Genomic DNA, 14,073 nt, shown 5'->3' with positions numbered 1-14,073 from the left:
AATGCGATTACCGTCTTCTCCAGAGTCAGACAAGAAGATAGAGGATAAGATGGTGAGCGCATTTCCCATAATGTTGGGTGTGTTCCTTTAACCCCGGACTGCTCTAGTGTATCTGTTCAGTGGATAACAGGGCAGTTGAATGTGTAACTGTGTGTGTGTGTGTGTGTGTGTGTGTGTGTGTGTGTGTGTGTCTGTGTGTGTGTGTGTGTGTGTGTGTGTGTGTAGCAGGGATTTGCTGAAAAAGAACATCCATACTCAGTGAATAGTACCCGAATAAAAGGGTAAAAAAGGTACTAAAAGGTCTCACAGAGAGGGTCTCCTCTCTACTCACCTCTGTACACCTTGGCTCCTTCCAGGACTGCAGGGAGGAAGCTGCTTGGGGGCATTTTCCAACCCTTCTCCTCCTCCTGCATAGAGATACAACATCTATGCTTGTATATCTGATACATCATATATTAAGTCTTAAAGTGGCACTTCCACCAAAAAAAAACATTTAGATTCATTTTGCACATGGGCTGCATTTACGGACTGCATTTATATAACGCTTATATCCAAAGCGCTTTACATCTCATGCCTCACATTCACACACAGAGGCAGAGGCAGATGCTTCACTGCCTGCATGTTTCGTTTTTATGCTTTGTGTGGGACTGCGGATGAAAATTTGCATCATTGCTAAATCCGGTGTATTTACACTGCATTTATTTGTAGTGTCCAGTAATATGCTCTGTCCCGTCTAAATAAACAAATTAATTAATTAATTAATAAATAAACCATTCAGGGCATGAACTGACTTCATTGCATAACATTGTTGTCATAACATCTTGTGGTCTCTTTCAGAGAACTGGCACATAATCTCACACATATTTCAAAACTCGTAACGGTTTTGCACACATTTTGTTATTGAGAGTTAATGAGTGTGTCCTCCAGTGATGTCATCGGAGGACACTGAATCCTTGTGTTGTATTAATCACGGCTCAGTGAAATGGATGTACCGTAGATGAGAAGATAGGGATCGCTATTTTTTATCTACGTTATTTCATTGCGTTGTAATTAAAACAACACATAGATTCAGTCTCCTCCGATGACGTGACTGGAGGATGCACTCAAACTCATTAAAGGAACACACCAACATTTTGGGAAATTAGCTTATCGTCTTCTCCAGAGAATAGATACCAGTCTCCTCTCTGTGCGTTCAGTAGAAAGCTATCTGGCTGCACGTTAGCCTAGCTTAGCACAATTAATGGAAGCGGACATGGCCAGTTAGCCTAGGCGTTGTCCAACTAACACCTCTCCCGAAGGCTAACCGGCCATGTCCGTGTCCATTCATTGTGCTAAGCTAGGCTAACATGCAGCCAGATAGCTTTCTACTGAACGCACAGAGAGGAAACTGGTATCTATCTTCTCATCTCTCTCTCTGGAGAAGACTGTAAGCTAATTTCCCAAAATGTCGGCGTGTTCCTTTAACTCTCGATAACTGTGAAACTAAGTTAAATGAACGTGTGCAAAACTGTTCTGGGATGTGTGTGTGTGAGCAAAAATAAATCTGCTTTATTTTTCGCCGAAGCGCCCCTTTAAAATAACTTCCAATGATCCGCTCGATTTCCAGGAGATCCCTGGGATGTATGGCTGCTCTAATGGAAGTCGAGAGGTAAGTGCCTTCCCTCGTTTCGTTTAATTGGGTGTCGGGACAGGTTATGGCTCATTTGGTAGAGATATTGATATTGAGGTTGGATTGAGTTCAAAGCTCCCCTTGCTAATAAACCACTTTCTCCTGAGGTTTTGACACGGGGCCAAGAGTGGAAGCTCATAAGTGTGTAGTAGGCGACTGAAGAGGCCTGCTGTGAGGGTGATTTATAGGACTGTGTGTATTTCTTGAGCGCAGTCAGGGGGACAGGAGGAGTATCCAGCAGGGTATCGCTGGCTTGAATCACGGCTAAGCTCACAACACAGACATACTCATATATCATATATTTCAATCATAACTACCTACTTCATACAATAGTCTACCCATATAACTCTGTATGATAGCATGTACAATAGTGCTGCATATACCTTATATTTATTGCATTATATATATAGCCATATCTGTCTTAATATACCTGCATATAATCCTTCTATATACCTACTTATATGCCTGCGTATAACCCATATAACTCTGTATGATAGCATATACAATTAGTGCTGTATATATACATCTATATATTTGTATTTACCGCATATATATATATCCATATCTGTCTGAATATACCTGCATATAATCTTTCTATATACACCTGCATATAACTCTATGATAGCATGTACAATAGTGCTGCATATACCTTATATTTTTTGCATATATATATATATATATATATATATATATATATATATATATATATATATATATATCCATATCTGTCTGAATATATGAGGGTGCGAACCATGGGGGATGAGACATCAGCTCCCCTGAAAACATGATTTGTGAATTTTTGGGGGGTCTCTAAAATACTGACAATAAATGCTATTTTTGCCATGCATTTCTAATTTTTCTGTAATTTTCTGTATCGTCATCATCGTGTATAATGCGTAAAATTAGGCTATTTTGATGTATGACTCATGATTTGCGCACTAATTCACTGTTGGTTCAATAGATGGTGACATGCATGCTATTCTTGCTATTACCATTCGGAGCGTGGCGGCGCTGCAGCATGCAGGCACAAATCAAACTTCCCCCGCCATTTTAAAAGAAAGAAAATAAGGATAATGTTGAAAGTTAAACGAAAATTCAAAGAAGTAAGCCTTCTAACCAATTTTGGTTTTACAAAGAAGGCGAAGCAGCCAGTCGCCTCGACTGAGCAGGAGCCGGTAGGAGCATCTACTTCTTCAATCTGACTGAGCAGGAGCCGGTAGGAGCATCTACTTCTTCAATCTGACTGAGCAGGAGCCGGTAGGAGCATCTACTTCTTCAATCTGACTGAGCAGGAGCCGGTAGGAGCATCTACTTCTTCAATCGCAGACCATTTTAAATTGACTTCTGGCGACGCTAACAACGTTACACCTGCTGCGGCGACTACTTCTGTGACATGCATATCAGGTGGGTGGCGAGTAATTTTAATACTGAGTGTAAAAGCAGTCTGGAATAACTACCCTGCTTTAGCGCGGCACTTTAAAACAGCAAGTGAGGACGCATCTCGCAGGCAGCTGATCCCAGGCCTGTGTGGTCGCTTCTGTGTTAAGGTAAGACCTGCTTTTCCTAATTACAGTAACTGTATTATTATCATTATTGCTCATTTATAAAATGTCTATGGTATGATTATTAATGTGCGTTGGTTACATGCACACAGCCGGCTGCGCTTGTCTCGTGTGTGGGTGCGTGCGGCTCTCACCCCGTCTCTGAGTACTGACCAGGGTGCTGACTGGTGTGATAATAATGCCTATAATAATGTTAGACTCGGGGGGCTACGTGGCGTAGTGGGCAAGGCGCTCGCCACGAATGCAGAGACGCTGGGGATCGCCTGTTCGATCCCAGCGCTCCACATTGCTTTCAGTTTAGCTGGTCGTTCATACTAATACACATTGGCCGTATTAGGGGGTGGGAAACTGATGGGTGGGGATCGGGCGTTGTGGACAGCGACTCCTACAGGTCGGTTGGTGCGCCTGCGCAGTAGAATCAGGAAGTGTCGGGGGCAGCGTGAGCCTCCCACGCGTTACTCCTCGCCACTGAGAGATCGAGCTGCGCAGGTGAAAAGATGCGACTGCTGTTACCTCAAGTACCGGAGGGGACTTGTGCTATGTATGACTTAGTCCACATTGCAGCCGGCTTGTGGGAGGCAAGAAACAGCGTTCGTGACAGGGGAGGGTTGAATTGGACAATACGAAATTGGGATGGGAGAAAATATAGAAAATGGGAGAAAAAGTGGATAAAAAAAAAAAAAAATTAGACTCGATGTGTTTGGTCATTGACTTGTTGTTCGGTATTGGTTCATCCGTGTGTTTATGTGTAAATAGGACTGTTGTGTGTGAATAGGGGTTAATCTGAGTATGTGTATTTCAATATGTGCGTCTTCATCATGCATGCAGACAGACCTGTGTGGTGCGGACTATGTGTGGTTCTGTAACGTGACTCATACCTATAGCCTATGTCAGCATTGCAAGCGTCACAGTAAAGTCCTCCCTGTGAGGCACGCGCAGCGCTGCTGACCCCCCCCCCCCCCCCCCCCTCACACACTGAATATACCTGCATATAATCTGTCTATATACACCTGCATATAACTCTGTATGATATCATGTACAATAGTGCTGTATGTACTAGGGAAGTACAGAGACGTCCTTATCTGTATCTGTATCTCTATCTGTTCAACCAACAAACTTATCTGTATTCGGATTCAGATTCAGAAATGGGGGCGTGGTTTATACCTCTTTCTTTTTTGGCAGCAATTATTGTACAATACAAGATGGGAATTAGCAAATTAACATTAGATTAAAAGAAGTCACGTTAAATCTAGCACATGTATTTTCTAACCTAATATTCATTGGAAATGCAATTGTTTGTGTTGTGAAGGATCAGATTAAACCGAATATATATATTTATTTATATATATTTAATTGTATTTGTATATCGTTTGATATCCCCTGTATATTCCTTGTACAATATGCACTGAATATCCCTTTAGTCTACTAAACAGCCCATAATAGTTTCATTCTACCATTGGACGAGAACCTGGCGCCAGGTTGCCATACCCCTAGGTCCAAGTTCAATCGTGCCGCCCAACATGTCATGGCAAGCCCCGGTTCCGCGCAGGAATATGTCGGGCGAAATACGAATGGTACTATTTGTTCATAGCGCATATATATATGGCGCAAGTAAAGTAGAACTTCCTTTTAGTCCAGTTCTTTACCCTCCAACAGAGTGACAGACGCGAAGCCTCCCCACGACGCACGTGTGGTGTAGTAAGGCCTACTTGGCCCCAGAATAGGCATTGGGATATCGTGTAGATTAATAGTTGAATAGTCATAGTTTGGCACTATACCGTCGAGTTGGACGTATTCTATTAAGCTAATAATAGTCTATTTATGTATGGTGCATCGTTCAGTTAGAGTTCTAAAGTTATCAGTACCCCCATCGTTCCTGACGTTATCTGGACGCTTAACCAGGCTGGGCAGACCCCTAGTGGTGCTTGCATCCGAGGAGCTCCGGGCCAGGGCGACTGGACCTGTATATTGGATTACTCTACCCGGACGACGGCGAGCCTTCCACGGCTTGGATTATGCTTTGGGTGCTTTGATTATTCCATGGATAAAGGCCAACACTGCGGAGTGTTGGAACTACCCCCCGGAGAGGACTCCAGGTGAGACGGCGCTCTACACCAGTGAGGTCGCTTCACGTCTCTCCGTTGTGGACCGGCAGCTACCGTCCACAGAGGGTCCAGCTGTATTCGTCTGCGGACCGAGGTTCTGTGGGCACCGTGTTCAAGACTTTGGATTCTCCCAAGAAACCGTCGGCCAGATGGGATACCGCCAGCGGCTTCTCTAACCCCCCCCTCCTACTGTCTTACAACCAGCGGGACCCCCCCCCCCTTAGTGTATCCAGCTATAATCATTTAAGTACCATCGCTATCGTTCCTAAATATTCCAGGTTGTATACTTACTCCCTGCGTAACCAGAGATTGGACATTCAATGTTGATTTACCTACGAATACTCATTTGCCATACAAGTGCATATTTCAAATCATAAGTGTAAACAAGTGAACGTTGTATATACCTTTTGCTATATTAAACCTTCGATTTGTACATTTGTGTGGATTCGTTTCATCAGGTGGGAAAGTGTTCATCATACTTATATCATGTACTGGATGGCCAGAAGTTAAAGTACAAGAGGTAGTGGTATTAAATACCATATCTAACAATACAGTCAGGGAATTGTACCCCTCAGTTACAATTGGTCCTTCGAGCCGGATGGTAACTAGTGTAATATTAATATAGTGTTATTAATATTGAAATGGCCTATGATGAACACTCCACGAAACGATCCTCCTAACCTAGAACGCCCGCGGCGCAGACGACAGACACCTCAGTACTTAGAGGCTTACACTGTCAGTCAACTACCTAGCCTTCGACAAACGGTAAACGCGGTAAAAGTAGAAAGTAAAATTATGTCTGACCTTAACGACCAGGTTTCCCCGACCACAGAGGCCCTAGTAGGTCCTAATGTAACTGACCAAGCTCACGGTGGGGACCAGGAGGGAGCGGACATGCCTTTACCCCCCGCCACTACCCAAGAAGTAGTCCCCGACCAGCCCCGGGAGGAAGACGACCCTACAGAGAGAGAACTCTGCACAGAAGAAGAGGAGGAGAGCGCCGAGGAGATAGAGCTCCAGGACTCCCCAACGAGTACCCCCAGGAGCGGCTCACGCAGGAGCGGCTCACCTCCACAACCGCCTTCCCCCAGCGAAGCGGAGAGGATGCTACAACAGGCGTTCCTCGTCAGCCTGACAGCCTCTACCGAACGCGATCGACTCCAAGCGCAGACGCTTAGCGAGCGCGAACATTTTACCATTGAAAGAGACCGTCTCCAAGCACAGGCGCTTAGCGAGCGCGAACAACTCCAAGCGCAACAACGGAGCGAAGAAGAGCGCACACGCCTGGAGATGAGACGCCTTCAGACAGAAGAGAATATGGCAAGAGACCGGGCCGACGCCCAGCGCGCCGCTGCCGGTGCCCAAAGAGAAGCAGATCTCACCAAGCGCGAAGTCGAGCGCGACAAGTTACAAGCGCAGCTAATGGAGCAGCTGATCCGCAAGGCAACACCCTCCCCCTCCGCCAGGGGTTCAAGGAACTCGTCGAGACAACAGTCAAGGGCAGCGTCTCCTCAACGAGCAAGCGACCCTGAACTTGACCAACAGACCGAGTCTAGACCCCCCGCAGACCCCCTTCCCAGACCGGTCCAAGCGAGACCCAGCTACAAGGAAGGAGCGGCATACACTGCGGAGAAGCTAAATAAACGATTACAGGATCTGGAAGATCTGATAGAGGAAGAAGAGGGAGAGGAGGAGAACCAAGCCCGACGACAGCACAGTACTCCACCGGACCAGGAGGTCCCATACAGTCCAGGCTATACCCCCGCGGCGCTGCGCTACAGACCCCCGACTCTATTCACGGGTGAGCACGACGCACGACCAGCCCCGAGGAATAGCACCTGGACCAGCGGGCCATGGTACCCTGTCAGTACCAGCCCACAGCGAGGCGCAAGAGGGGACTCGCCCAGGAGGTCTCTCCCCCAACGCTCGCCGATGTATCAGCCATCCACGGCGTCATACATTGCCACGCCGTCATTCCCAGACTTCGCCTATGAGAGTCGAGCACAGTACACGGAGCTCCGGATGTGCTTAGAGACAATGATGGTGGATGTCGCTGATGAACGCCACAAGTATGCAATATTACTGAAGCACCTGAAAGTACCGCGAGCGCACAATATAGCGCTAGCCTATGCCACCTCTTCGACACCATACACAGCGGCCCTAGCGGCGCTGGACCAGAGATATGGACGTATATGGGATTACGTAATCCAAGAGATAAGGCATATTGATCGCCTACCCCCAGCCACAGACAATCGCTCACTAGACGACCTGTCAATCAAAGTGCAGTCCCTGGTAGGGATGCTGGGAGCGCAACGGGAGAAGGGCATGCATGAGCTATACGCCAACTCTAACGTCGAGAGGATTTTGGAGAAGCTGCCACCCGCAAGACAGGAGCGCTTTAGGCGGCAGAGAGATTACCGGGATCCCAACGGCCCCGAGCCATCCCTCCTTGATCTAGCCAACTTCCTGGCGAGAGAAGTCAGCAGCTTACGACTAGATACATTTGGGCGGAGCACGCCAAGCTCCAGAGAGGGACCCAGGAGAATAAATGATGGAAGAAGATCGGTGACTGTCATGCACCAATCAGAGTCAGTACCGAGCAGTAAGAGTCACAGCACCCCCTCGAGAAAAGAGAAGTGGAAGATAGCGTGTCCCTACTGTGAGAAAGAACACTGGCTGTCACAATGTGACCTATTCACAAAGATGAATGCAGAAGAAGTGAGTCAATGGATAAAGTCCAACAGGCGCTGTTATCGATGTGCGCGGCCCCACATGGCAGCCGAATGCCGCCTAAAGAAAAGGTGCAGCCGGTGCGATGGAGCCCATCTAGATATACTACACGAAAGTAACGGAAGACGGCCTCCACCTGCACCACGGAGCGGCACCAAGGCAAGTGTCATGTACATTGACCCCGCCAGCAGCAGCGGCGCCCAAGTGCTCTTAAAGGTAGTCCGTGTGACATTGAGCTACCAAGATAAAGTCATGGACACTTACGCCGTCCTTGACGACGGGTCAGAGAAGACCCTTCTGCTCGCGTCCGCTGCGGCCCAGCTGGGACTGCGGGGGAGCAAGAACGAAATGACGATTCGGACAATAAGAAGAGATTTAAAGACGATAAAGGGCGAGAATGTCTCCTTCACTATCGCAGCAAACGGGCAGCCAGAGCGACGGTACAAGATTACAAATGCTTTCACCAGCCAAGAAATAGGACTATCGCAGTACACCTACCCTGTCACCAAGTTGATGGATAAATATGTGCACCTGCGCCAATTACCTATCCCGCTCATAGACGGCGCTACCCCGACCCTGCTGATAGGCTCCGACCATGCAGAACTCATAGTCCCGATTGACCGGGTTCATACAGGACCCCGAGGCTGTCCTGCAGCAGTCGAGACCCGCCTAGGGTGGACCCTACAAGGCCCCCTCGCTAAATCTCTCAACCGAACAGCAGCCACTAGCTGCCTCCACTCCAGAACGACAGAAGAAGACACCACTCTCATGCAGCATGTCGAGAGGCTATGGACACTAGAGACAATGCCCTTTAAGAACGAAAAGAAAGATATTCGTTCTAAAGAAGACATTTACGCCATCAACCTACTCGAGCAGGGGACAAAGAGAGTCACAGTCGGCGGAGTGATGAGATACGCAACTCCACTCCTGAGGCGAGAGGGAATGCCCACCTTTCACGCAAAGAAAGACGCCACGGAGCGCTATCTATTGAACACGGAGCGGCGCCTAGCCAAAGACCCCGCTCAAGAGAGTGTGTACCGCGCTGAGATTGAGAAGCTAATCACAGCGGGACACGTAACAAAGATTGACATTAAAGAGGCCGATCAGACGACCGAATCATGGTACGTGCCGCATCACAAGGTCCATCACAACGGCAAGGATCGCATTGTGTTTAACTGCAGCTACCAGATCGGATCCCAAAATCTGAATAAAGAGCTCTTGCCCGGCCCCACACTCGGCCCCTCCCTACTAGGCGTGCTACTGCGCTTCCGCCAGGACAAGGTGGCTATCAGCGGGGATATCAAAGGGATGTTCTTGCAGGTGAGACTAGTAGAGGAGGACAAGCCTCTGCTGCGGTTCCTATGGAGAGAGAGGATCGGAGATGAGAACCCAGCCATCTACCAGTGGGAAGTACTCCCCTTCGGAACCACATGCAGCCCGTGCTGTGCTACATTTGCACTACAGAAACACGTCACAGAGGACCCAACAGCAGATGAAGAGGTCCAACACAGTGTGAAGAACAGTTTCTACGTGGACAACTGTTTACAAAGCGTTTCGACTCAAGAAGAAGCCGAGGCTCTCCTAATCAAGTTACGCGCCTCCCTGATCAAAGGCGGCTTTGATCTCAGGCAGTGGGCCAGCAGTGACCCGCACGTATTGCGCAGCCTCTCCCCCGCGGACAAGGCTGCCAGCAGCGAGACCTGGATGGCGACAATCCCGGGAGAAGCCCAAGAAATGACACTAGGACTAGTCTGGCGCTTCAAAACAGACTCGCTCCACTATAGACACAAACCCTTGGCTCCAGAGCAGGGAAGGTCGACGGCGATACCGACCACCAGACGGAGTGTGTACAGAACACTCGCCAGACAATATGACCCGTTGGGATGTATTCTACCCTACACCACCAGGGCAAAGATGATTGTACGAGCACTATGGGACAAGGACCAGGGCTGGGACGACCCAATACCCGCACACCTTGCCTCAACATGGAGAGAGTGGGAGACGGAACTCCGCTCACTCCCAGGCATCAATATACGCCGCAGCTACTTCCCATCCACAGTGAGGCCAGAGACATGCGAGATTGATCTACACGTCTTCAGCGACGCCTCCGAAGTAGCCTACGGATCGGTGGCTTACTTGCGTGCCCAAGAGAAGGGAGGAAAGATACACACTGCTTTCATCCTGGCCCGCTCAAGAATAGCCCCACGTAAGCAACAATCTATCCCACGTCTAGAGCTCTGCGCAGCCCTAGCAGGAGCGCATCTAGCCACGTTAATCCAACGTGAACTCACCATTCCGGTGCACAGAACAATCTTGTGGTCAGATTCCACGACAGTACTCACATGGATCAAGTCTGATTCATGCAGATACAAAGTCTTCGTGGGAGTCAGAGTCACCGAGATTCAAGAGTTAACAGAAGCAGCGAGCTGGCGGTATGTGGACACCAAACACAACCCAGCTGACGTCATCACCCGGGGAATGTCTCTGGATGACCTAACCCGTCGCAACATCTACAGTGACGGACCAGAATTCCTCAAGCTCCCGGAAGGAGAGTGGCCTAAGCCCACCCCGCGGGAAGCAAGTAACGAGGAGGCTGAGAACAAGAAACCTATGTTCTGTGGACTGAGCACAGTCGCCTCCACAGACCCCAACATAGATGACTGCATTACCCTAGAGAGTGCGCAGCAAAGAACATTCCTGCGGCACCACCCAGAGATTCAGTCCACCACTGACATGTCAGCAGCTGACTACGAAGAAGCAGAACTTCTTCTACTACAACGAGCCCAGAGAGACTCGTTCCCCGATGAGCTAGACTGTCTACAGGGAGGAAACCCCGTCCCATCAGACAGCAGACTGATTCACCTGGCACCAGAGAGTGACGCCCATAATCTCATCAGAGTGGGTGGTCGCCTGCGGAGAGCCCCCGATCTACCGGATGATACTAAGTACCCGATCGTCTTGAACAGCCGACACAAGGTCACAGAGCTGATCATAAAGAAATACGACGAGGATGTACACCACGCAGGAGCAGAGAGAGTCTTCGAGTCTTCGCGGAGATCAGACGTCGTTATTGGATACTGCAAGGCAGAGAAGCAGTACGGCGCTTCCAGCGAACCTGTCTAGACTGCCGTAAGTGGCGCGCGCAGCCCAGCATACCACGGATGGCTGACTTACCCCCCTGCCGCCTCCGAATCGGCGACAAGCCATTCCACTCCACAGGCATGGACTGCTTTGGCCCGTTGTATATAAAGAGAGGAAGAGGCACCGAGAAGCGGTGGGGTATTGTATTCAAATGCATGACCACCAGAGCGATACATATCGAGCTCCTTCCGACCATGAGCACAGACTCATTCCTTATGGCCTTCCGAAGATTCACATCACGGAAAGGAAAACCGTCTACATTGTTGTCTGATCACGGGACCAACTTCAAAGGCGGAGAAAGAGAGCTGAGAGAGAGCTTCCAAGCTATGGGCCCAGAACTTAAGACCCACCTCGCTCCATCCCAGATTGACTTCCAGTTTAATCCCCCGAACGCACCCCACTTCGGTGGAACCTGGGAATGAGAAGTACGTTCTATAAAGACAGCCCTGTACGCCGTACTTGGGGCCCAGACTGTGGCGGAGGAAGTCCTAATGACAGTCCTCACGGAGATCGAGGGAGTATTGAACTCAAAGCCCCTCGGTTACGTCTCCAGTGATGTAGCAGATGTCGACCCAGTCACCCCCAACACACTCCTAATGGGGCGGCTGGACCCCGCGCTACCCCAGACAATGTACAGGCCTGAAGAAGCGAACGGCCGAAGAATGTGGAGGTACAGTCAGGTACTAGCTGACAAGTTTTGGAGCAGCTTCCTACTCCACTACCTACCGTCTCTACAGACCCGCCAGAAGTGGGTAAAAGAGAGAGACAATTTGACAGAAGGAACAGTCGTCATGATTATTGACCAGTCACTACCCAGAGCTATGTGGCCGGCTGGCCGCGTAAGCAAAGTGATCACCGGTGCCGATGGCAAGGTCCGAGCAGCTGAAGTACTCGTCCAAGGGCGCACTTACACACGTCCCGTGGCGAGGCTCATAGAACTGCCCCGACTCCCAGATACTATCGATGATGACCATGACCCCATGACTTTGTGAGTTGACTGACCCTTACAGCGGACCTTGAGTGGTAGACAGTGTGGTTAATCTGTCTCTGCTTAGCTAATTAGGTGGGACTAATTAGGGGGCGGCTGTTGTGAAGGATCAGATTAAACCGAATATATATATTTATTTATATATATATATTTAATTGTATTTGTATATCGTTTGATATCCCCTGTATATTCCTTGTACAATATGCACTGAATATCCCTTTAGTCTACTAAACAGCCCATAATAGTTTCATTCTACCATTGGACGAGAACCTGGCGCCAGGTTGCCATACCCCTAGGTCCAAGTTCAATCGTGCCGCCCAACATGTCGTGGCAAGCCCCGGTTCCGCGCAGGAATATGTCGGGCGAAATACGAATGGTACTATTTGTTCATAGCGCATATATGGCGCAAGTAAAGTAGAACTTCCTTTTAGTCCAGTTCTTTACCCTCCAACAGAGTGACAGACGCGAAGCCTCCCCACGACGCACGTGTGGTGTAGTAAGGCCTACTTGGCCCCAGAATAGGCATTGGGATATCGTGTAGATTAATAGTTGAATAGTCATAGTTTGGCACTATACCGTCGAGTTGGACGTATTCTATTAAGCTAATAATAGTCTATTTATGTATGGTGCATCGTTCAGTTAGAGTTCTAAAGTTATCAGTACCCCCATCGTTCCTGACGTTATCTGGACGCTTAACCAGGCTGGGCAGACCCCTAGTGGTGCTTGCATCCGAGGAGCTCCGGGCCAGGGCGACTGGACCTGTATATTGGATTACTCTACCCGGACGACGGCGAGCCTTCCACGGCTTGGATTATGCTTTGGGTGCTTTGATTATTCCATGGATAAAGGCCAACACTGCGGAGTGTTGGAACTACCCCCCGGAGAGGACTCCAGGTGAGACGGCGCTCTACACCAGTGAGGTCGCTTCACGTCTCTCCGTTGTGGACCGGCAGCTACCGTCCACAGAGGGTCCAGCTGTATTCGTCTGCGGACCGAGGTTCTGTGGGCACCGTGTTCAAGACTTTGGATTCTCCCAAGAAACCGTCGGCCAGATGGGATACCGCCAGCGGCTTCTCTAACCCCCCCCTCCTACTGTCTTACAACCAGCGGGACCCCCCCCCCCCCCTTAGTGTATCCAGCTATAATCATTTAAGTACCATCGCTATCGTTCCTAAATATTCCAGGTTGTATACTTACTCCCTGCGTAACCAGAGATTGGACATTCAATGTTGATTTACCTACGAATACTCATTTGCCATACAAGTGCATATTTCAAATCATAAGTGTAAACAAGTGAACGTTGTATATACCTTTTGCTATATTAAACCTTCGATTTGTACATTTGTGTGGATTCGTTTCATCAGGTGGGAAAGTGTTCATCATACTTATATCATGTACTGGATGGCCAGAAGTTAAAGTACAAGAGGTAGTGGTATTAAATACCATATCTAACAATACAGTCAGGGAATTGTACCCTTCAGTTACAGTTTGCCTTAAAAGCATCAAATTGATTTAATATTGACATATAATGAATTATGAATGTCTATGTATACCTCCTCATACTATAGGCTACTTCTTGTCATCTGTACTTGTGCTCTCTCTTTATTCTTATTTTAACTTTTAAAGATGCGTGTAGGTGTGTCCGTGTGTGTCCGTGTGTGTGTGTGTGTGTGTGTGTGTGTGTGTGTGTCCGTGTGTGTGTGTCCGTGTGTGTGTGTGTGTGTGTGTGTAGGTGTGTGTCCGTGTGTGTGTGTGTGTGTGTGCGTGTGTGTAGTTATGTGTGCGTAGGCGCTAACATCCACCTGAATGGAACTATTTTCAACAGGGATACATGACCTTTTGTCATATTTCCTCTAATACTTTTCTCCATCGCGGTTT

At 48.6% G+C, this 14,073-nt stretch overlaps 1 pseudogene across 1 annotated transcript in view; it reads right to left on the bottom strand.

Annotated features, from left to right (window-relative positions):
• The window catches only part of LOC311224273 (dynein regulatory complex protein 11-like), a 140,858-nt pseudogene that overhangs the window by 94,567 nt on the left and 32,218 nt on the right, over positions 1 to 14,073 (bottom strand). The window contains exon 9 of the transcript in view: positions 332 to 407. The product of the transcript in view is annotated as a dynein regulatory complex protein 11-like (transcript). The remainder of the gene's footprint in view (positions 1 to 331; positions 408 to 14,073) is intronic.

Source organism: Notolepis coatsorum, assembly GCF_963971535.1.
Source record: "Notolepis coatsorum genome assembly, chromosome: 1".
Lineage (NCBI taxonomy): Eukaryota > Metazoa > Chordata > Actinopteri > Aulopiformes > Paralepididae > Notolepis > Notolepis coatsorum.
This window is presented reverse-complemented; position numbering and strand designations above follow the sequence as displayed.